The following is a 22,329-nucleotide window of genomic DNA, read 5'->3' on the forward strand; positions in this document are numbered from 1 at the left end:
TGTGACACGTCACATGCGACAGAAAGTCGTCCCCAGGTCCCGCCAGGTCTCCCGCCGTCCCCCCACGTCTGCCCCCGGTCATACGTTACCTGGCTGGTATTCCGTCCCGCGATCATGCCGCCTCCTTCTTGAATGCTGGCGGCGCATGCGCAGACAGCGGCAGTCAGCTGGATCCCTGCAAGCAGGGACGCTGACGTCGCTGCTGCACAGGCTGCTCCACTGTGGACCGGGGGAGTGTGAGTGCAGTAATCTGCAGCCACACTCCTCACATGAAGAGACTGCTGTTCCAGAAAATGGGGGGTACGTTCTGTGAGCGTGCCCCTCATATTCTGGAATGAGGTTACTGCAGGTCACTCTGCCCTAGGTTGGACCGGGGCAGTGTGAGTGCAGTGTTCTCAGATTACTGCACCCACACTGCTCATGGAGAGCTTGCTCTTCCAGAAAATGGGGGATACGTTCCCTGAACGTGCCCCCCATATTCTAGAAGGTCCAGAGTCGGCGTGGGACCTCCAAAATGGATTACAGCGACCGGAATTTCTTTATTTTCAATAAATTGGTGAAAGAGGAATGTTTCGGGGAGTGTTTTTTCAAATAAATTTTTTTTTGTCTTTATTTTTTTCTATTACTGACTGGGTTAGTAATGTCTGGTATCTGTTCAGATGCCGTGACATCACTAACCCCAGGGCTTGATGCCAGGTGACATTACAGCTGGTATCAACCCCATATATTACCCCGTCTGCCACCGCACCAGGGCGCAGGATGAGCTGGGGCGAAGCGCCAGGATTGGCGCATCTAATGGATGCGCCACTTCTGGGGCGGCTGCGGCCTGCTATTTTTAGGGTGGGAAGAGTCCAATAACCATGGCTCTTCCCACCCTGAGAATACCAGACCCCAGCTGTCCGCTTTACCTTGGCTGGTGATCTAATTTGGTGGGGACCCCACGTTTTTTGGTTTTTTTTTTTAAAAAACGCCTGGGGAGCCCTCCAAATTGATCACCAGACAAGGTGAAGCTGTCAGCTGTGGTTTGCAGGCTACAGCTGTCTGCTTAACCCTAGCTGGCTATCAAAAATAGGGGGGACCCCACGTCGTTTATTTTAATTATTAATTTTTTGGGGGGGCTAAATACAAGGCTAGGCACCCTTTAGTGCCACATGAAAGGCACTAAAGGGCGCCAGCTAAGAATATGCAGGGGGTGGGACGTTCTACATGTTTGACATCTATCCATTCATCCATTGTAGCATTTTAGGCTGTGCGCCCACAATCGGGATTTGCAGCGTTTTGGGCGCAGAGTGTTTTCCCTGCATCCATAGCGCTGCGTTGTGCAGTAGAAGCACAGTGGAAGGAATTTTAGAAATCACATGCCCAATGTGCTTGCCCAATGTGCTTCTTTTCTCCGCAGCATACACTGACCTGTGGTGCAGCTTCCCGAGCCTCAGCATGTCAATTTATGCTGCGGAGACAAGAGTGTTCTCTGCAGGTAGCATAGAGCTCCACAGCAGCCTGAACCCAAATCGTGGGCATGGGCAGCTGCGTTCTCCCGTGGACAACACTCACATCTCTGCAGGAGGCTGACACTGTGTACTAGACGCCGTGTCGCTGGATCATGGCCACATAGCCTAAAAGTGAGAAATTTGTTGCTACAGCAACATTTTTGTGAAGTACCTGTGGATTCAAAATGCTTACTATACTCCTGAAGAAAATCCAGTTTCCAAAATGGGGTCACTTGTGGGGGGTTTCTGCTGTATAGGTACCCAAGGGGCCCTGCAAATGTGACATGGTGCCCGCAATTTATTTCAACTTTTCCAGAATTCAAATGGTGCTCCTTCCATTCCAAGCCCTCCCATTTATCCAAACAGAGGTTTTTGGCCACATGTGGGGTATCCCTGTGCTCATAAGACATTAGATAACCTGTTGGGTCCACGGTTTGTTGTTGTCTCTTGAAAAAGTAAGAAATTTGATGCTGAAGCAACATTTTTGTGAAAAAAATGAAAATTTTTAATATGGCAACCTAAGCTTATCAAATTCTGTTAAGTACTCGTGGATTCAAACTGCTCACTATACACCTAGATAAAAGCCTTGAGGTGTCTTGTTTCCAGAATGGAGTCACTTGTGGGGGACCTCCACTGCTTAGGCACCTCAGGGGCTCTCCAAATGCAACCTGGCGTCCGCTATTGATTCCAGCCAATTTTGCAGTCAAATGGCACTCCTTCCCTTCCGAGCCCTGCCATGCGCCCAAACAGTTGATTTCCACCACATATAAGGTATCGCCAAACTCAGGAGAAATTGCACAATAAATGTTATGCTGAATTTTTTCCTTTTACTCTTGTATAAAAAAAAAAAAAAAAAAGCTACCTGGTTGAAATAATTTTGTGGTAAATTTTTTTTTTTTTTTTTTTCATGGCTCAACGTTATAAAATTCTGTGAAGCACCTGGGGGTTCAGGGTACTCACCAAACATCCAGATAAATTCCTTGAGGGGCCTAGTTTCCAAAATGGGGTCACTTGTGCGGGGTTTCTGCTGTTTAGGTACCTTAGGGGTCCTCCAAATGTGACATGGTGCCCGCAATCTTTTTCAGCCAAATTTCCTTTCCAAAATTCAAATATTGCTCCTTTCGTTCCAAGCCCTCCCATTTGTCCAAACAAAGGTTTCAGACCACATGTGAGGTATCACCGCGCTCATAAAAAAGTGGTTAACAAACCTTGGTCAAATTTTTTGAATTACCTCTTGAAAAAGTGAGAAAATTTATGCTAAAGCAACATTTGAGAAAATTATTAAAATTTTCAATATGACAACGTAACGTTAACAAAATCTGTGAAGTACCTGTGGATCTAAAATGCTCACTATACCCCTAGATAGAAGCCTTAAGGGGTCTAGTTTCCAAAATGGTGTCACTTGTGAGGGGTTTCTTCTGTTTAGGTACCTTAGCGGACCTGTAAATGCAACATGGTGCCTGCAATCTATTTCAGCCAAATTTGCTTTCCAAAATTCAAATATTGCTCCTTCTGTTCCGAGCCCTCCCATTTGTCCAAACAGAGGTTTCTGACCACATGTGGGGTATCGGCGCGCTCATAAGAAAGTGGAGAACAAGTTTTGGGGTCCATTTTGTTGTGTTATTTCTTCTAAAAAGTGAATAAATTTGGGTTAGAGCAACATTTTTAGGTAAAATTTAATTTTTGCTTTTTTTCATTCCACATTGCTTTTGTTCATGTGAAGCACATGAAGGGTTAATAAACTTCTTGAATGTGGTTTTGAGTACTTTGGAGGGTGCAGTTTTTAGAATGGTGTCACTTTTGGGTATTTTCTGTCATATAGGCCTATTGAAGTCACTTCAAATGTGATGTGGTTCCTTAAAAAAATGGTTTTGTAAATTTTGATTTAAAAATGAGAAATCGCTGATAAACTTTGAACCCCTCTAACTTCCTAACAAAAAAAAATTGTTTCCAAAATTGTGCTGATGTAAAAGTAGACATGTGGGAAATGTTATTTATTAACTATTTTGTGTCACAGAAATCTCTGGTTTAACGGTATAAAAATTCAAAAGTTGAAAACTGCTACATTTTCAAAATTTTTGCCAATATTCAATTTTTTTCATAAATAAACGCAAAAAATATTGTCCTAAATTTGGTACTAACATGAAGTCCAATATGGGACGAAAAAACAATCTCAGAATCACCGGGATCCGTTGAAGCGTTCCAGAGTTATAACCTCATGAAGTGACACTAGTCAGAATTGCAAAATTTGGTCTGGTCATTAAGGTGAAAATTAGCTCCGTCACTAAGGGGTTAATTCACTTTCGACCTAGTGATACGTCCTTTGTAGACCGGCTAACCAACAAAAATGAAACGGTTATTTAAAATTATATATATATGCTACAGTTGCAAATTGTTAAATGCCTGCAATGGATTGGTGGATGATGACAAAACCGGTTGCGAATACCACATTCCGTAAATATCTTATTAGGTGGACACTGTCATTTGTAAAGGGCTACAATAGATGGTCTACGTCTCCATTCTGCACTCAGTCAGATCTATTGGAAGTTGACTTCAAGGTGGTGGGAATTCTAAGGGTTAACCATTTAGATGCAATTGTAAATTAGGGCTTTGTGGTTGAGAAAAGCACCTCCACCTTCCAATACAGCCTGCCACCGCTCAGTATTTCTGTTTTCATGTTATAGTGACATTGCACACATTGTAAAGTTCCACAATCTGATCATTGTAAATTGTCAAAGCCACCATGTGTAATTAGGGTGGAGGAAATTGTGTAGTCCATTCTAAGGGGGTACTTTGCACGCTGCAACATCGCTAGCCGATGCTAGCGATGCTGAGCGCGATAGAACCCGCCCCCGTTGCACATGCGATATCTTGTGATAGCTGCCGTAGCGAACATTATCGCTACGGCAGCTTCACACGCACTTACCTGCCCTGCGACGTCGCTCTGACCGGCGACCCGCCTCCTTCCTAAGGGGGCGGGTCATGCGGCGTCAGTGACGTCACACGGCAGGCGGCCAATAGAAGCGGAGGGGCGGAGATGAGCGGGACGTAAACATCCCGCCCACCTCCTTCCTTCCGCATAGCCGGTGGAGGCAGGTAAGGAGATGTTCCTCGCTCCTGCGGCTTCACACACAGCGATGTGTGCTGCCGCAGGAGCGAGGAACAACATCGTATCTCCTATTGGTGCGACATTATGAAAATGACCGACGCTACACAGATCACCGATTTACGACGCTTTTGCAATCGTTTTTCGGTGAATCTAGGCTTTACACGTTGTGCGTCACTTTCGATTTGACCCCTACGATATCGCAGTAGCGATGTCACAACGTGCAAAGTACCCCTAAATCATCGCTCAGGTGTTCTCTCACCAAATCCAACCTGTGCACAGGTATGTCGCCTAGTCCTCCTTTTTTCTAGTGAGCCCATTAAATAACCAAAAAACTACCCACACTGTGTAGCGATTTAGTGCTGAAAAATAGGGAACCTGGAGTTTAGTCATCTTTGTCTAGTTTTTGAAATGGTACAAGGGTTATTTTTTTTAGATTTCATTTTGGTTGATGGGTAAAAGGTCAATTCTAACCCACTGAATAAAGCGTTAGCTGCTATGTACACTAGTATATTGTTGTTTTTTTGGATTTGTAAATGAAGAAAACCTATATGTATTCTCATACAGTTTTTGGAGTGGAAACTGAGCAGAGACTCTTCAAAAACCTCCTCAAGAACTTGGGCGTTTCAGGTCACACGAGACATCGGCACCTTGCTGCCCGCACCGGCCCAGAGACAGCGGTCAGAACGAATGCCCCAGTGCTCAGCCAGGGAGTGGCGTAGGGTATTGGTTTAGTTAATTTGCTGGGAAAAGGGGATAGTGCGAGAGAGAATAAATTACTATATTGAAGAACAACGGAAGTATTAGAATATGGACAAACAGAGGCATAACCAGGAAACACCAGGGAACATTACAATTATAAGTAGACACAGGGAGCATAAATATTAAACATACAGAGGAGGCGTAATTATTATTAGGAGGCCATGGGGGACATTATAACTATACGTAGGCAATAGGACACATTATTACTAAAGAGGACCAGATATGGAGATTATAAGCTTCGGCCACCACCTGTGAGCTCTTAAATACAGCATTTTAGGATGCTGTATATAAGAGCCCAGGCCGCTGTGTAGGACGTAAAAAATAAAATCACTTTATAATACTCACCTAAAAGGGTTATGCGGTACAGACTGGTCAGATGGGTGTCTTCGTTCTCCAGTACCGGCGCCTCCTCTTTCAGCCATCTTTGTCCTCCTTCTTCTGAAGCCGGAGTGTATGACGCGTCCTACGTCATCCACACTGGCCGGCATTGAGGTCCTGCGCAGGCGCACTAATACTTTGATCTGCCCTGCTCAGGACCTCAATCAGCTAAGGCAAAATAAGATGGAAAATGTGAATGTATAATTCATACATGGAAACTAGGCAATGTTGAGAAAAGGCTAATTTTTCTTAAGGTTATATGCGCACTAGAAAATGGATTTTTCTTAAGAAAAATCCACACCCTGTGGCAGAATACCGCATCCGCGGCAAAAACGCACCCGCGGTATTGCCACTAATTTACCATGGTATTACCGCGGGTTGGTACATGTGTTTCAATACATTCAATGCAATAAAGCACATGAGGGGGTGGGGGGGGGTGGGGAAGTCATTTCCTTCTGAGATATATAATAGATAAATAGACAGAAGAATAGATCGATAGATAGAGGGATAGATAGAGGACAGATCAATCAACAATCGACACGCTGCAGTTCTCACGAGCGGTAACGTGATCACATTACCGACCGTGAGAAATTACCTGTGGTTACCTCTGAAGTCTCGTTACGAGGCAGCATTCAGTACAGTGTCAGTCGCGGCAGGATGCAAGCGTCGTGGGACCTGCGTGGATTACGCCGGAGCTGTGTGTTGGGGGTTAATAAAATGATAAATAAAAAAAAAAATAAAAACAAAAAAAAAAGATAAAAAAGATGGGCTTTTTTGTCTTTTATTTAAAATAAAGGATTTCTCGATGTGTGTTTATTCACTTTACTTACGAGTTAATCATGTAAGCTACCATTTAACTCATTATTACCCTGATTGCCACCGCATCACGGCAATCTGGAAGAGCCGGGGACACTCCGGGACTGCCGCATAATGGATGCGACAGTCCCGGGGAAGCTGCGGGCTGATATGCTGGGCTGCGGGAGGGGGCATTAACCATGGCCCTCGCCTCCACAGCCTGGGAATACCGGGCCGTCACGGTGTACTTACCTCGGCTGGACGTTAAAAATACAGCAGAGCCCACTTTTTTTTTTTATATGTACATTTGATTTGTATGTGTATTCTATATGTGTGAGTGTGATATGTGTGAGTTTACTATACGTCTGTGTCTGATATGTGTGTGTTTACTCTTGGCTCAGCTTCCTCTTCCTGTCATAACGGCATCACTTCCCTGCAAAACGCAGGCAGTGATTAACATTACCGCAGGTAAACCGCGGCTATACCGCACATCATTTGCTACCTGCGGTATACCCACGGTATTTCGCTATTACATTACAGTGAATGGAGTGAAATACCGCAGGTACCTGCAGAAAAGAAGTGATATGCACATTTTCTCAAAAAAAATTTTCAAGAAAATTCTGCAGAAAGAATTTTGAGAAAAAAAAAAGACGCAGTGTGCGCACATCTATTTTTTTCCCATAGGTTTTGCTGGGAAATGTCTGCAGAAAGGTTACAAACATTTCTCAAGAAATTTCTGTAGCAAAACCGCGGGTAAAAATGCAGTGTGCGCACAAGGCCTAAAGCATCACTGCAGCTTTATATTTTTTACACCACTGGAATGGTGCTTTTAATTCAAGTCCCCTGCACCGTATCTTAAACTCACCCCCTGTCGTCTTCCATGGTTATCAGCGATGCTTCGGTTGGTCTACTACAGATTGTGACCCGGCAAATGCTCCAGTGTTTCATGGAGTGCGCCGGAGATTACAACTCAATGGATGTCTATCTTCGCTCTAGCTCTCACAGATCTGTATTGAGTGGTTAAGATTTAACTTCTGACGAGTCTGAAGTTAATCAAAATATGGCACTGAGGGTCCAGAACGTCCAAAAAAAAAAAAAATAAATAAATTAAAAATTAAAAAAAAAAAAAAAAAAAAAAAGAAGTGAAAACCCAGGAGTGTAAAGGCCCCATTACATGCAATGACGTATTAACGATATATCACCGGGGTCATGGATTCCGTGACGCACATCCGGCAGTTAGCGTCGTCGTTGCGTGTGACACCAACAAGTGACTGTTAATGATGGAAAATACCAAATCGTCCATCGTTGACACGTCGTTCATTTTCAAAAAATCGTTGATTGTTGAGGACGCAGGTTGTTCGTCGTTCCCGAGGCAGCACACATTGCTACGTGTGACACCTCGGGAATGACGAACTACAGCTTATCTGCAGCCACCGGCAATGAGGAAGGAAGAAGGTGGGCGGGATGTTACGGCCGCTCATCTTTGCCCCTCCGCTTCGATTGGGCGGCCGCTTAGTGACGCCGCTGTGATGCCGCACAAACCGCCTTCTTAGAAAAGAGGCGGTTCACTGGCCACAGCGACGTCGCTAGACAGGTAAGTCCGTGTGACGGCTCCGAACGATATTGTGCGCCACGGGCAGCGATTTGCCCGTGACGCACAAACGATGGGGGCAGGTACGCTTGCTAGCGATATTGGTTAGGATCAGTGGGGGTTTCAGAGATCAGGAAGCTATCAGCCATCCCATGGAAAAGGAATAGCCTCAAATCTTGGGACAAGCCATCCAAAAAAATGGGGTCAAGGCTGGTAAAGTTTACTATTAAAAAGTTTGTAAGCGTTACATTTCTTACCTAAGAGACCGGCCACCTCTGATCACTTACCAGCCATTGCTGCAGTCTAGGGAACGAACTACAACATTAAATATCCTTCCGTTTTTGAGAATGGACAGGAATTTTAACAAGTAAACTGCAAAGTTTCATCTTTTTGAGAGCACTTTGCAATTTTACCCATTTATTATAATTAGAAAACCACTTTAAAAACTTTAGCTTATCTTTCATATTCGTGCAGCATTTAAAAAACACAATGACATTTTGACGTCGTCGCTACAAAAGAATCAAAATTAAACAAATTGAGTTCCACAATACAGATTCCAAGAAATGGTGTAATTCTCTTTATATTTGTTATAAGTGTTACGTACTTCCGTTTGCATTGTCTATAGCGGATACATATAAAACATAAAAGAGTATAAAAAATACAAGATGGAAATATCTGACATTAACAATTCGTCATCCTGTTACATTTTATTTTTATACAGATTTACCAAAACCTTGGATTTGGTAAAGTATTAAAAAAAAAAAAAAAAAATGCATACAAATAAAAAAAAGCACCTAGTAACTGATCAGTCTATGGGGCTACACATCTGTAAACATACCCTACAAAAAATGGTAGCATTGCCACAAAGATTACATAACTGCAACATAAATTACATACATAAAAATTCTCATTACTGGCTTGTAATGATCCTTGGTTAAAAAGGGACAAAATCGCTGAGACTGAGTAATCCTAGACACCTCCGAGATGAGCCAAGCCATAGCAACCTTAGAGTAATTTTCCATTTCGCTCAGTTTGCGGATGGAGGCAAAACTCGGCCATGTACATGAGACCCAAAGTATTTACAAGCAAGGTGCAAATATGCAGTAACTAGTGATGAGCGGGCACTAACATGCTCGGGTACTCGTAACTAGTGATGAGCGGGCACTACCATGCTCGAGTACTTGTAACTAGTGATGAATGAGCACTGAGTACCAAGCACCTGAGCACCCGAGCATGGTAGTGCCCGCTCATCACTAGTTACGGGTACCAGGCCCTCAAGCATGGTAGTGCCTTCCTATCACTAGTTATGAGAACTAAGCACCCATGCATGGTTGTGCCTGCCCATCACTAGTTACGACAAATTTTTTTTGGACACACTATACCCAATAACGCTGATTTTACCCCCAGTGTGAGCCAAACATTGCAAGCGGCTGATACTCGGCAGAGCACAGAATGTACCGGAGCACAGCGATGCTCCCTCAAGCGGTCAGCATACGTAAAGCACCAAAAATTGGACCGCTGATTTTTTTTTTTTTTTTTTTAGTAAAGCCTGGTGTTCAGTACGACCACCAAACTTGTTCGGGTCCACTCCTCTCTATACATATTGCATGCAAACACATAACTCATGATTTACAATTATTAACTGCATTTCTGGTTACTACCTGGTCTGCCTTAAGCTTTTCTCCAAAAAAAAGTTTGCTTCCAACATGGAAGATTGGTTTATCAAAATTTAGATGCACAAAAAAAAAAAAAAATTGCATTTGCAAATTAACTTGCAAATTTGGAATTAAAAACAAGTTTCTTTTAAAAATCTAAGTGCAATACCTCCAGTCCAAGTTATCTTGATTCCAGTCTAAAGCCATTTAAAAGGACTTAGATTAGGAACTTGGGTAAAGGGCATATTGGCCCAAGCCTAACCTCAGCCCGAACATAACGGCATAGCCTAAGTGCAAACGGTTTCCTATTTCTTTGTATAGTAAGCAAAGACAGTATCTCACTAGTGGGTCAGGGAATTTCACTATGAACCCAAAATAACCCTGTGTGGTATCTGAAGTGGATATAATACATAAGACAACCCCTTTAAAAAGTAACCATTTTTAAGTGATGTTTTACAATAAGATGTCCTGTGCGAGTGCATGAGGAATAACACTAATTGTGGCTACTGTGTAACTTGCATCCTACACTTTTCCCCTCTACTAGAAGCCTCAGCAGCTCCTCTGTGTGTACCCTACTCCTCCCTAGGCTTCTATATGTAGCAGTTGTAATTAGAATAAGCTGTCTTGTGCGAGTGCATGAGGAATAACACGAATTGTGGCTACTGTGTAACTTGCATCCTACACTTTTCCCCTCTACTAGAAGCCTCAGAAGCTTCTCCCTGAATTTCCTGCCTCTATCTCTGTAGGCTTCTATAGGCAGCAGCTGTGATTAGAATAAGCTGTCCTATGCGAGTACATGAGCAATAAAACTAATTGTGGTTGCTGTTTAACTTGTATTCCACACTTTCCTCCTCTACTACAAGCCTCAGCAGCTCCTCTCTATTCCCTGCTTTTCTTTCACTCCTCCCATCTTTGTAAGTCTCTATAGGCAGTTGTAATTAGAATAAGTTGTCCTATGCGAGTACATGAGGAATAACACCAATGGTGGCTACCATATAAACTTGTATCCTATACTTTCCCCCACTACTAGAAGCCTCAGCAGGTCCTTTCTGTATTCCCTGTCTCTCACTCCCCCCCATCTCTGTAAGCTTCTATAGGCAGCAGTTGTATTCAGAATAAAAAACTGTCCTATGCGAGTACATGAGGAATAACACTAATTGTGGCTACCATATAACTTGTATCCTATACTTTCCCCCCTTACTAGAAGCCTCAGCAGCTCCTCTTTATTCCCTGCCTCTATGTCCGTAGGCTTCTAAAGGCAGCAATTGTAGCAATTAGAATAATCTCTCCTGTACGAGCACATGGGGAATAACATTACCTGTCGCTATTGTATAACTTGTATCCTATACTTCCCCTCTACTAGAAGCCTCAGCAGCTCCTACGTGTATTCCCTGCCTCTTTTTCATTCCTCCCATCTCCGTAGGCTTCTACAAGTAGTGGTTGTAATTAGAATAACCTGTCCTGTGCGAGTAGATGAGGAATAACACAAATTGTGTAACTTGTATTTTACACTTTCCTCCTCTACTAGAAGTCTCAGCAGACTTCTATAGGTAGCAGATATAATTTGCTCTCTTACTGAAGACAGCTTTCAGCAGTTTTGGGAGTTCTGACAGTAAAGTCGCTGATGAGGCAGAAGGAAAGACATTTAGCTCAGAAATATTTTCTTATACAGTTGATTCTGGGGGGAAAAAAAAAAGTGTAGTTTTCTAAATTACAGATAAGTATAATAAACACATAGTGCAAAGAAAGTTTCTTACAATACAACCTGACATTCCAGTCTTAATATTTAAAAAAAATATATAAACAAAAGGATAGTTGTGGCTTTAAGTAAATGAAACTGTGCATCTGGAACGCAACAATATTATGAACACATGTAACAATAGTGTTGAACACAAGTGCATGATCTAAAATTCTTACAAAACTGCAAAAATATACACAAATATCAGCGAAGAAAACATAAAACAGGTAGGAATGTGGCCACTTCACCTACACAAAGACGAGACAAAGGAATACGAGTCTGAAAGCAAAAGTCCAGCAAAGCAACACATATTATACCCCAACTGATGGGCCGGGGGCAAACGTGGTCCTCTTATAGCTGATGTGTGGTCCCCAGGGGAAGGCAACGTTTTATGGCGTGGCTGCCTTTCCCGAGAAAAGTGATCTAGCCCGAGTGCTCCTGTATATCGGGTGATGACCAGCCATACAAAATAGAAGAACTCATTCTCCATTGTGGGGGCACCGGGTTATCTTTGACCTATGTGGAAATTGTGTCTCATAGTCAAGAAATACAACTGCATAAAAAAAAAAAAAAAAAAAAGTGTCCTTAAAGGGAACCTGTCACCTAGAATATGCGTTCTCACCTAATGCGCATGTGTGCCCTAATTACACCTCCCTACCCATCCCTGTGTTGTAAAATTGTATAATATGAAAGCAATAAAAAAACATTACCTTCATATTTCCTATGTAAATTAGAGCAGCTGGCCACATGGGCAGCGCCTTGCCCTATGGACGTCTGCATCCCCTGTGGGCGCGATACCATGGAGTCACATGAGCGACGTCCCCGTCGCTCATTGTGGCAGGCTTCTTTTCCGGGTGTTCACTCGCCGGCTTCAGATGAGCACTGCGCGTCTGAAGCTGACAAGGAGAACCAGGAAGAGAAGCCTGCCGCAATGGTAAGTATAAACGCGCGCAGGATAGAATGAGTGACGGGGACGTGATACCACGGAAAGTATGCAGACGTCCATAGGGCAAGGCGCCACCCATGTGGCCAGCGGCTCTAATTTACATATGAAAGTGATAAACATTTTATTACCTTCATTTCCTATTATACAAATTTACAACACGGGGATGGGTAGGGAGGTGTAATTAGGGCACACATGCGTCTGCTGATAGGTTCCCTTTAACCCTCAAGTCAGCTCGGACTAAAAATGTCTTGTACATCTACAGTCAATGACGATACGTGAAAACTCTACAATATATTGTACTAAACACTGGTGACAATCAAAGATGAGCGAACCTGTGGAAGTTGGGTTCGGCGGGTTCAGCTGAAATGTATCTAAAGTATGTGTTCGGTAAGAACACCGAACCTCGGGTCACTGATCTCTGGTTACAAACTTTAGAGCACCCCTGTAATCATTGTAAGTTATCCGAAACCACTGGATAGGTTTCCGATTTCAGAGGTACTGCCACCAAATCCATTCTTAACGGGAGCGTCCGAGATTGCGAACCACTGATTTTGGTTTCTCCCAATGCAGGGTTTGATCATGGGCAATGCCGCTCCATTCAGCCCCAATTTCCTGGACCACTGGGGGCAGCGGTGGTCGCCCCCCCCTCTCCCCCGATCAGAAAGTTATCCCCTATCCAGTAGATAGGAGAAACTTGAAAACACCCCTTTAAAAAGGGAACCTCTTGCCAGATTTGTCCCCTATGAACTGTGGCCACCACCACTGAGCTCTTACATATAACATTCCAGAATACTGTATATAAGAGCCCAGGTCAATCTGTATAATGTAAAAAACAGCTTTTATTATACTCGCCTGTGGGCAGTCCAGTCCGATGGGCGTCACTGGTCTCGGTCCGGCGCCTCCCATCTTCTTGTGATCTCCATCCTCCTTCCTTGCTTTGTGTGGATGACGCGTCCTACGTCATCCACACCGAGGCCTCCATTGCTTTGGAGCATGTGCACTTCTCTCTGACCTGCAGAGGGCAGAGCAAACTACTGTAATGCGCAGGAGCGGGGAAAGGTCAAAGATTGACAGCGCATGCCCACTACAAACCTTTGCCCTCAACAGAGAGAAGTGTGAGGGCAAAGGAGTGCCTCAATGTGGATGACGTAGGCCGTGTCATCCATACCGAGCTGGGAAGGAGGATGGTGATGGAGGAAGATAGGAGGCAATGGACCTAGCCCAGTGATGCACATCGGATCGGACTGCCAAGTGAGTATAATAAAAGATTTCTTTTTAGGTCATACAGATCGGCCTGGGCTCTTATGTACAGCGTTCTAGAATATTGTATATAAGAGCCCACTGGTGGTGGCTGCAGCTTATAAAAAGGGACAAATCTGGTGACAGGTTCCCTTTAATGGATAAGATCCCAAAACTGATTCTTAGGGTTACTTTGCACGCTGCGAACACGCTAGCATCGGCTAGCGATGCCGAGCGCGATAGTACCTGCCCCCGTTGCACATGCGATATCTTGTGATTAATGTTCGCTACGGCAGCTTCACACGCACTTACCTGCCCTGCGACGTCGCTCTGGCCGACAACCCGCCTCCTTCCTAAGGGGGCGGGTCGTGCGGCGTCACACGGCAGGCGGTAAATAGAAGCGGAGGGGCGGAGATGAGTGGGACAAACATCCCGCCCTCCTCCTTCCTTCCGCATAGCCGGTGGAGGCAGGTAAGGGGATGTTCCTCGCTCCTGCGGCTTCATACACAGCGATGTGTGCTGCCGCAGGAACAACATCGTATCTCCTATTGGTGCGACATTATGAAAATGACTGACGCTACACAGATCACCGATTTTGCGATCGTTTATCGGTGCATCTAGGCTTTACACGTTGCAACGTCGTTACCGGCGCCGGATGTGCGTCACTTTCGATTTGACCCAGACGATATCGCAGTAGCGATGTCGCAGCGTGCAAAGTACCCCTTACTCTCTATGTACGAGAGGATATAATGGCTTTAGACCTACAACCATCCAGCAGAGTACCGGTTTGATAAACAAAAAAAAAAAAAAAAAGTTTACGCATTCTACCTGGAATGTAAACCATGAAGCACCTGTATAGGGCAAGTACAGACCTAACACTTTCCATATCGCAGGGCCAGACGGTCCATTACTCGCTAACATTAAGCGGATTATTTCCGATACCGGCTGGTATAATATCATAGGGCAATCCTGCAAGTAGATCAACTTTTGCATTTGTCGAAGAATACTTGTAAAAAGGCGCCGCTAGGACTCCTTTGTCTTTTACATTTTAACAAAAAAAAACACTGAAAAAACAATCAATTTTACAAAACGCGAGAAACACTGACGATTTCCTTTTAGACCCCAGATTGGGGGTAATAAAAAATACTTTTAAAAAGCTAGCAACAATTTTCTTTTAAAGTTTTGACTCCTTAAATTGCATAAAAGAGCTACGTTAAAATCAACCTATAAATATTTTTTTTTTTTTTTGGCTGAAAGTGATCAATCCCAACCTTCGTATTTTGTATTTTTATCTTGGAACCCAAAAGTTATTTTCAAAAAGACACCAAAAGGATGGTCTGTCATTATCTATTGCATATCCATCAGCGGACGTCAAAGGCAGACGCTGGGTGTCCCACATTTCGTCTTGGCCCTTAAGACTGTTTTCCTCTACTTTAGAGGGCCAATAAATATCTCCATATGCAATCGCAGTAAGTTCATTGCATAGTGGTTAGCGTTTCTAAAAAACGTTGAACTAGATCTATTTAATAAAAAATAATAAAAATATGCCAAGTGCTTTTGTCACTACTGAGATTTATTTTTTTTTTTTTTTCCCTTTTGAGAAGAAGGGAATTTTGTTTACTTACCGTAAATTCCTTTTCTTCTAGCTCCAATTGGGAGACCCAGACAGTGGGTGTATAGCTACTGCCTCTGGAGGCCGCACAAAGAACTACACTTAAAAGTGTAAGGCCCCTCCCCTTCTGGCTATACACCCTCCCGTAGGAGTACGGATTCCTCAGTTTTAGTACCAAAGCAAGAAGGAGGAAAGCCAATAACAGTTTCAAAAACAAATTCAATCCGATAACAAGATCGGAGAACTTAAGAAACAACATGAACAACATGTGCACCCGAAAAACGAAACCCTAAGAACAAATAGGGCGGGTGCTGGGTCTCCCAATTGGAGCTAGAAGAAAAGGAATTTACGGTAAGTAAACAAAATTCCCTTCTTTTTCGCTCCTAATTGGGAGACCCAGACAGTGGGACGTCCAAAAGCAGTCCCTGGGTGGGTAAAAAGATACCACATGAACGGGCTGTCAGACAGCCTCTTCCTACAGGTGGGCCACCGCCGCCTGAAGGACCTGTCTACCTAGGCTGGCATCTGCCGAAGCGTAGGTATGCACTTGATAGTGTTTGGTAAACGTGTGCAGACTCGACCAGGTAGCCGCCTGGCACACTTGCTGAGCCGTAGCCTGATGCCGCAATGCCCAGGACGCACCCACGGCTCTGGTAGAATGGGCCTTCAGTCCAGATGGAATCGGAAGCCCAGCAGAACGGTATGTGTGAAGAATTGGTTCCTTGATCCACCGCGCCAGGGTGGATTTGGAAGCTTGCGATCCCTTATGCTGACCAGCGACTAGGACAAAGAGCGCATCAGAACGGCGTAGAGACGCCGTGCGAGAAATGTAAATCCTGAGTGCTCTCACCAGGTCCAACAGATGTAAACCCTTTTCAAATTGGTGAACTGGATGCGGACACAAAGATGGCAAAGTGATATCCTGATTGAGATGAAAGGAAGAAACCACCTTGGGAGAAAACTCTGGAATTGGACGCAGTACTACCTTGTCTTGGTGAAACACCAGGAAGGGAGATTTGCAAGATAACGCCGCCAGCTCGGACACTCTTCGAAGAGACGTGACCGCCACAAGAAAAACTACCTTTTGTGAAAGCCGAGAAAGGGAAACCTCTTTCAAAGGCTCGAAAGGCGGCTTCTGGAGAGCAATGAGAACCTTGTTCAGATCCCAGGGTTCCAATGGCCGTTTGTAAGGAGGAACGATATGACAAACTCCTTGGAGAAACGTGCGTACTTTAGAAAGCCGTGCCAAGCGCTTCTGAAAGAATACGGATAGCGCGGAGACTTGACCCTTAAGCGAGCTAAGCGACAAACCTTTTTCCAACCCAGACTGCAGGAAGGAAAGAAAAATTGGCAATGCAAATGGCCAGGGAGAAAACCCTTGAGCCAAGCACCACGCTAAGAATATCTTCCACGTCCTGTGATAGATCTTAGCTGAGGATGGTTTTCTAGCCTGTCTCATTGTGGCAACAACTTCATGAGATAAACCTGAGGCCGCTAGGATCCAGGACTCAATGGCCACACAGTCAGGTTCAGGGCCGCAGAATTCAGATGGAAAAACGGCCCTTGAGACAGCAAATCTGGACGGTTTGGTAGTGTCCACGGTTGGCCTACCGTGAGATGCCACAGATCCGGGTACCACGACCTTCTTGGCCAATCTGGAGCGACGAGTATGGCTCGATGGCAGTCGGACTTGATTTTCCGGAGAACTCTGGGTAACAATGCTAGAGGTGGGAACACATAGGGGAGTCGGAATTGCGACCAATCCTGAACCAAGGCGTCTGCCGCCAGCGCTCGGTGATCGTGAGACCGTGCCATGAAAACTGGGACCTTGTTGTTGTGCCGTGACGCCATCAGATCGACGTCCGGCGTCCCCCAGCGGCAACAGATCTGCTGAAACACGTCCGGGTGAAGGGACCATTCTCCTGCGTCCATGCCCTGGCGACTGAGAAAGTCTGCTTCCCAGTTTTCCACGCCTGGGATGTGAACTGCGGATATGGTGGACGCTCTGCTTTCCACCCACGTCAAAATCCGCTGGACTTCTTGAAAAGCTTGGCGACTGCGTGTTCCCCCTTGGTGGTTGATGTACGCCACCGCCGTGGAATTGTCCGACTGAATCCGAATCTGCTTGCCTTCCAGCCATTGTTGGAAGGCTCGCAGGGCAAGATAGATTGCTCTGATTTCCAGAACATTGATCTGCAGGGTGGACTCTTCCTGAGTCCACGTCCCCTGAGCCCTGTGGTGGAGAAACACCGCTCCCCACCCTGATAGGCTCGCATCCGTCGTGACCACTGCCCAGGACGGGGGAAGGAACGACTTTCCCTGTGACAATGAGGTGGGGAGAAGCCACCAACGCAGAGAGTCCTTGGCAGTCAGAGAGGGAGACAGTCCTGTCGAGGGACGTCGATTTCCCATCCCATTGGCGTAGAATGTCCCATTGTAGAGGGCGCAGATGAAACTGCGCGAACGGGACTGCCTCCATTGCTGCTACCATCTTTCCTAGGAAATGCATGAGGCGCCTCAGTGAGTGCGACTGGCTCTGAAGGAGAGATTGCACTCCCGTCCGTAGCGAGCACTGCTTGTCCAGTGGAAGCCTCACTATCGCTGAGAGAGTATGAAACTCCATGCCAAGATAAGTCAGAGATTGGGTCGGGGTTAGATGAGACTTTGGAAAGTTGATAATCCACCCGAAACTCTGGAGAGTGTCTAGTGCCACCTTCAGACTGTGTTGGCATGCCTCTTGAGAGGGTGCCTTTATAAGCAGGTCGTCTAGATACGGGATGACCGAGTGACCCTGCGAGTGCAGAACAGCTACTACTGCTGCCATGACTTTGGTGAAGACCCGGGGGGCTGTTGCCAGACCGAAAGGTAACGCTACGAACTGCAGGTGTTCGTCGTGTATGACGAAGCGTAGGAAACGCTGATGCTCTGGTGCAATCGGCACGTGGAGATACGCATCTTTGATATCTATTGATGCTAGAAAATCTCCTTGAGACATTGAGGCTACGACGGAGCGTAGGGATTCCATCCGGAACCTCCTGACTTTTACGTGTCTGTTGAGCAACTTTAGATCCAGGACGGGTCGATACGATCCGTCCTTTTTTGGGACCACAAACAGATTGGAGTAAAAACCGTGACCTTGTTCCTGAAGAGGGACGGAGGTCACCACTCCTTCCGCCTTTAGAGCGGCCACCGCCTGCAACAGAGCATCGGCTCGGTCTGGTGGTGGAGAAGTTCTGAAGAAACGAGTTGGCGGACGAGAACTGAACTCTATCCTGTACCCGTGAGACAGAATATCCCTCACCCAACGGTCTTTGACGCGTGACAGCCAAATGTCGCCAAAGTGGGAAAGCCTCCCACCGACCGCGGGTGTGGGAATCGGAGACCGCAAGTCAGGAGGACGCCGTCTTGGCAACGGTTCCTCCGGCTGTCCTTTTTGGGCGTGACTGAGACCTCCAAGAATCTGAGCGTCTCTGGTCTTTTTGAGTCTTTTTTGACGAGGCGAATTGGGACCTGCCCGGTCCTCGAAAGGACCGATAACCAGACTGACCCTTCCTCTGTTGGGGTTTGTTTTGTCTGTGTTGCGGTAAGGATGAGTCCTTACCCTTGGAGTGTTTGATGATTTCATCCAAACGCTCTCCAAACAATCGGTCACGAGAAAAAGGCAAATTGGTTAAGCACTTCTTGGAATGAGAATCTGCTTTCCAATGTCTCAACCACAGGGCCCTACGCAAAACAACGGAGTTGGCTGACGCCACTGCCGTGCGGCTTGTAGCGTCAAGAACAGCATTAATCGCGTACGACGCGAATGCCGCCATTTGCGAGGTCAATGGTGCTACCTGCGGGGCAAATGCACGTGTGACTGAGTCGACTCGCGCAAGCCCGGCTGAGATAGCTTGGAGTGCCCATACGGCCGCAAAAGAAGGCGCTAATGACGCTCCAATCGCTTCATAGATGGATTTCAGCCAGAGCTCCATCTGCCTGTCAGTGGCATCTTTAAGTGCCGCTCCATCTTCAACTGCAACCAAGGATCTAGCTGCAAGCCTGGAAATTGGAGGATCCACTTTTGGACACTGGGTCCAACCCTTGACCACCTCAGGGGGAAAAGGATAGCGTGTATCTTTAAGCCGTTTAGAAAAACGCCTTTCATGATAAGCGTGGGGTTTCTGGATTGCGTCTCTAAAGTCAGCGTGGTCCAGAAAAGTGCTTAAAGTACGCTTAGGGTATCTGAAATGGATTCTCTCGTGCTGCGAAGCTGACTCCTCTACAAGAGGAGCTGGTGGGGAAATATTTAACATCTTATTGATGTTAAATATAAGATCATTAACTATGGCGTCACCATCTGGTGTATCTAGATTGAGAGCGGTCCCAGGATCAGAATCCTGATCAGTTACGTCCGCCTCATCACCCATAGATTCATCTCGCTGGGATCCTGACCATTGAGATGAATGTGAAGGCCCGTCATAGCGAGCCCGCTTAGGCTGCCCGGGGCCATCGTCCGAGTCAGAGTCTTCACCCTGAGGTGTATATGCCCGTCCCGGAGCTTGGAGGTAATTCAGCTGAGGGGGACCAGGGGGCAATGATTGCACAGTGTCCGTGGCCTGAAGTACAGGCCTAGCTCGCAATGTGTCAAGAATTTGTGACATAGTGAGAGACATTCTGTCAGCAAAAGCTGCAAACTCAGTTCCTGTCACTTGGACAGCATTCACAGGTGGTACACCCTGGGTCACGTCCAGCAGAGGTCCCGACTGTGCAAGCGCCGCAGGGGCCGAGCACTGCACACAATGGGGGTCCGTGGAGCCTGCCGGTAGAAAAGTCCCACATGCGGTGCAGGAAGCATATAATGTCTGTGCCTTGGCACCCTTGCGTTTTACGGACGACATGCTGCTGGCTCTCTGCAATGTGAGAGAGTCTATAGCCAAAGGGCGACCAGCGCTATGTAATACCAAGTATCTGTAGAAACAAAATACTAAGAATACTACTGGCACAAGAGGGGGTGAGCCCTGAGGGCTGCTTACCGCCCGCTGAATAGCGGGTAAGAGGCGCAGAATTCCTTGTCTGGGTCTCCCCGGCTCCCCTCTGCAGCTCAGCGTGTCAGCAGGAATGGCTGCCGGCGTCTGTGGAGAGGGGCGGTCCGTGGGAGTTCCCAAACAAAAGTGCGGGAAACCGTGTCCCCTCTGTGCCTACTGTGAGGGCTGGAGTATGTAAAAACGACTCCAGCCCTCAGCGCTGATGCACTGACCAGCGTCCCGCCCCTCTCCTGACTGGCAGGTCTGGGGGCGGGAACGAACGGAAGCAGGCCGCAAAAGCCGGGGACTCGAGTTATCAGCGCGGCCGCCGTAAAAGCGCGGGCCGCGCTGAAGTCCCCGGCGCACCACAAGTGCCAGCCGCGCCGCAGTCCCAGCGGCCGGCGCGACCGATTCCCAGAAGTGTGCCTGCTTCAGCGAAGCTGAATGAGGCCATGGCACAAGCGCCGTAGCGCTGATGTCCCCCGGCGCACTACAACACCCAGCATGCTGCGGTGTGAGCGCCAAATGCACGGGGACACAGAGTACCTTGAGGAAGCAGGGCCATGTCCCTGATGTACTCCGCTCCATCCAGCATCTTCTCCAGGGGCTGTAGATGGAGCACGGTCTCAGTGCCTGGAGACCAGTAAATCCCACTTCACCCAGAGCCCTGTAAAAAGGGATGGGGAAGGAATCAGCATGTGGGCTCCTGCCGCCGTACCCGCAATGGGTACCTCAACCTTACAAACATCTCCGACATACAGTGGGGTGAGAAGGGAGCATGCTGGGAGCCCTGTATGGGCCCTCTTTTCTTCCATCCGACATAGTCAGCAGCTGCTGCTGACTAAAAACAATGGAGCTATGCGTGCGTGTCTGACCTCCTGCGCACAAAGCTAAAACTGAGGAATCCGTACTCCTACGGGAGGGTGTATAGCCAGAAGGGGAGGGGCCTTACACTTTTAAGTGTAGTTCTTTGTGCGGCCTCCAGAGGCAGTAGCTATACACCCACTGTCTGGGTCTCCCAATTAGGAGCGAAAAAGAAAATGTAGTATTTTTCAAGTATTACCCTTTTGGTGGGGAAAAAAACAAAAACAAAAAAAAACTTGCTTGAAAGGTTTTTCATATTAAGGCTATGGCGCACGTTGCGTTTTTTCATGCGTTTATGCAGAGTTTTAAACTATAGCGTAAACGCATGTGTTCTGCGTCCCCAGCAAAGTCAGAGAATTTTGCAAAATCCATGCGCACGTTGCGTTTTAAAATGAGTTTTGCATGCCAAATTTTTTACAAAATTGATAGCGTTCTAAGGCTACTTTCACACATCCGGATTTTTGCTCTGCGGCACAATACGGCGTTCTGCAGAAAAACCGCAACCGGCTTTTGTAACGCCGGTTGCGTTTTTTTTTGCATAGACTTCCATTAGTGCCGTATTGTGCCGCAGGGGCTTGCGTTCGGTCTGGTTTTTGCCGCATGCGGCAGATTTAGCCGATGCCGCGGTCGGATCGAACGTTCCCTGCACCGTTTTTTGCTCCGGCAAAAAACACCGCATCGCGCCGCGGCGCATTTTTCAATGCATACCTATGGAGGCCGGATGCGGCGCGATGCGGAAAAAAACGCATCCGCTCACCGCATGTGGTTTTTTCCACTGCGCATGCTCAGTAGCGTGCCACAACCGGAAAAAAAACGGACGGGCCGCATGTAAAAACTTATGCAAAGGATGCGGTGTTTTCGCCGCGTCCGTTGCATAGTTTTCACAGCCGGATTGAGCCACAGTGCTCAAACCGGATGTGTGCAAGTAGCCTAAAATGCAACATGTCACTTATTTTGTAAGTTTTGGATGCGTTTCCCACTCTATGGCAGAGAACGCATCCATTCTGCATTCACAATGCATCCAAAATGCTGCTTTTTGGCTGCGCTTTGAAACACAAATGCAGTGACAAAACGCTGCAGGATATTTGTCACTGCAGGACACAACGTGCGAACATACCCTTTAAAGGGAACCTGTCATCAGAAATTT

This window comes from Anomaloglossus baeobatrachus, chromosome 9 (genome assembly GCF_048569485.1).
Source record: "Anomaloglossus baeobatrachus isolate aAnoBae1 chromosome 9, aAnoBae1.hap1, whole genome shotgun sequence".
Lineage (NCBI taxonomy): Eukaryota > Metazoa > Chordata > Amphibia > Anura > Aromobatidae > Anomaloglossus > Anomaloglossus baeobatrachus.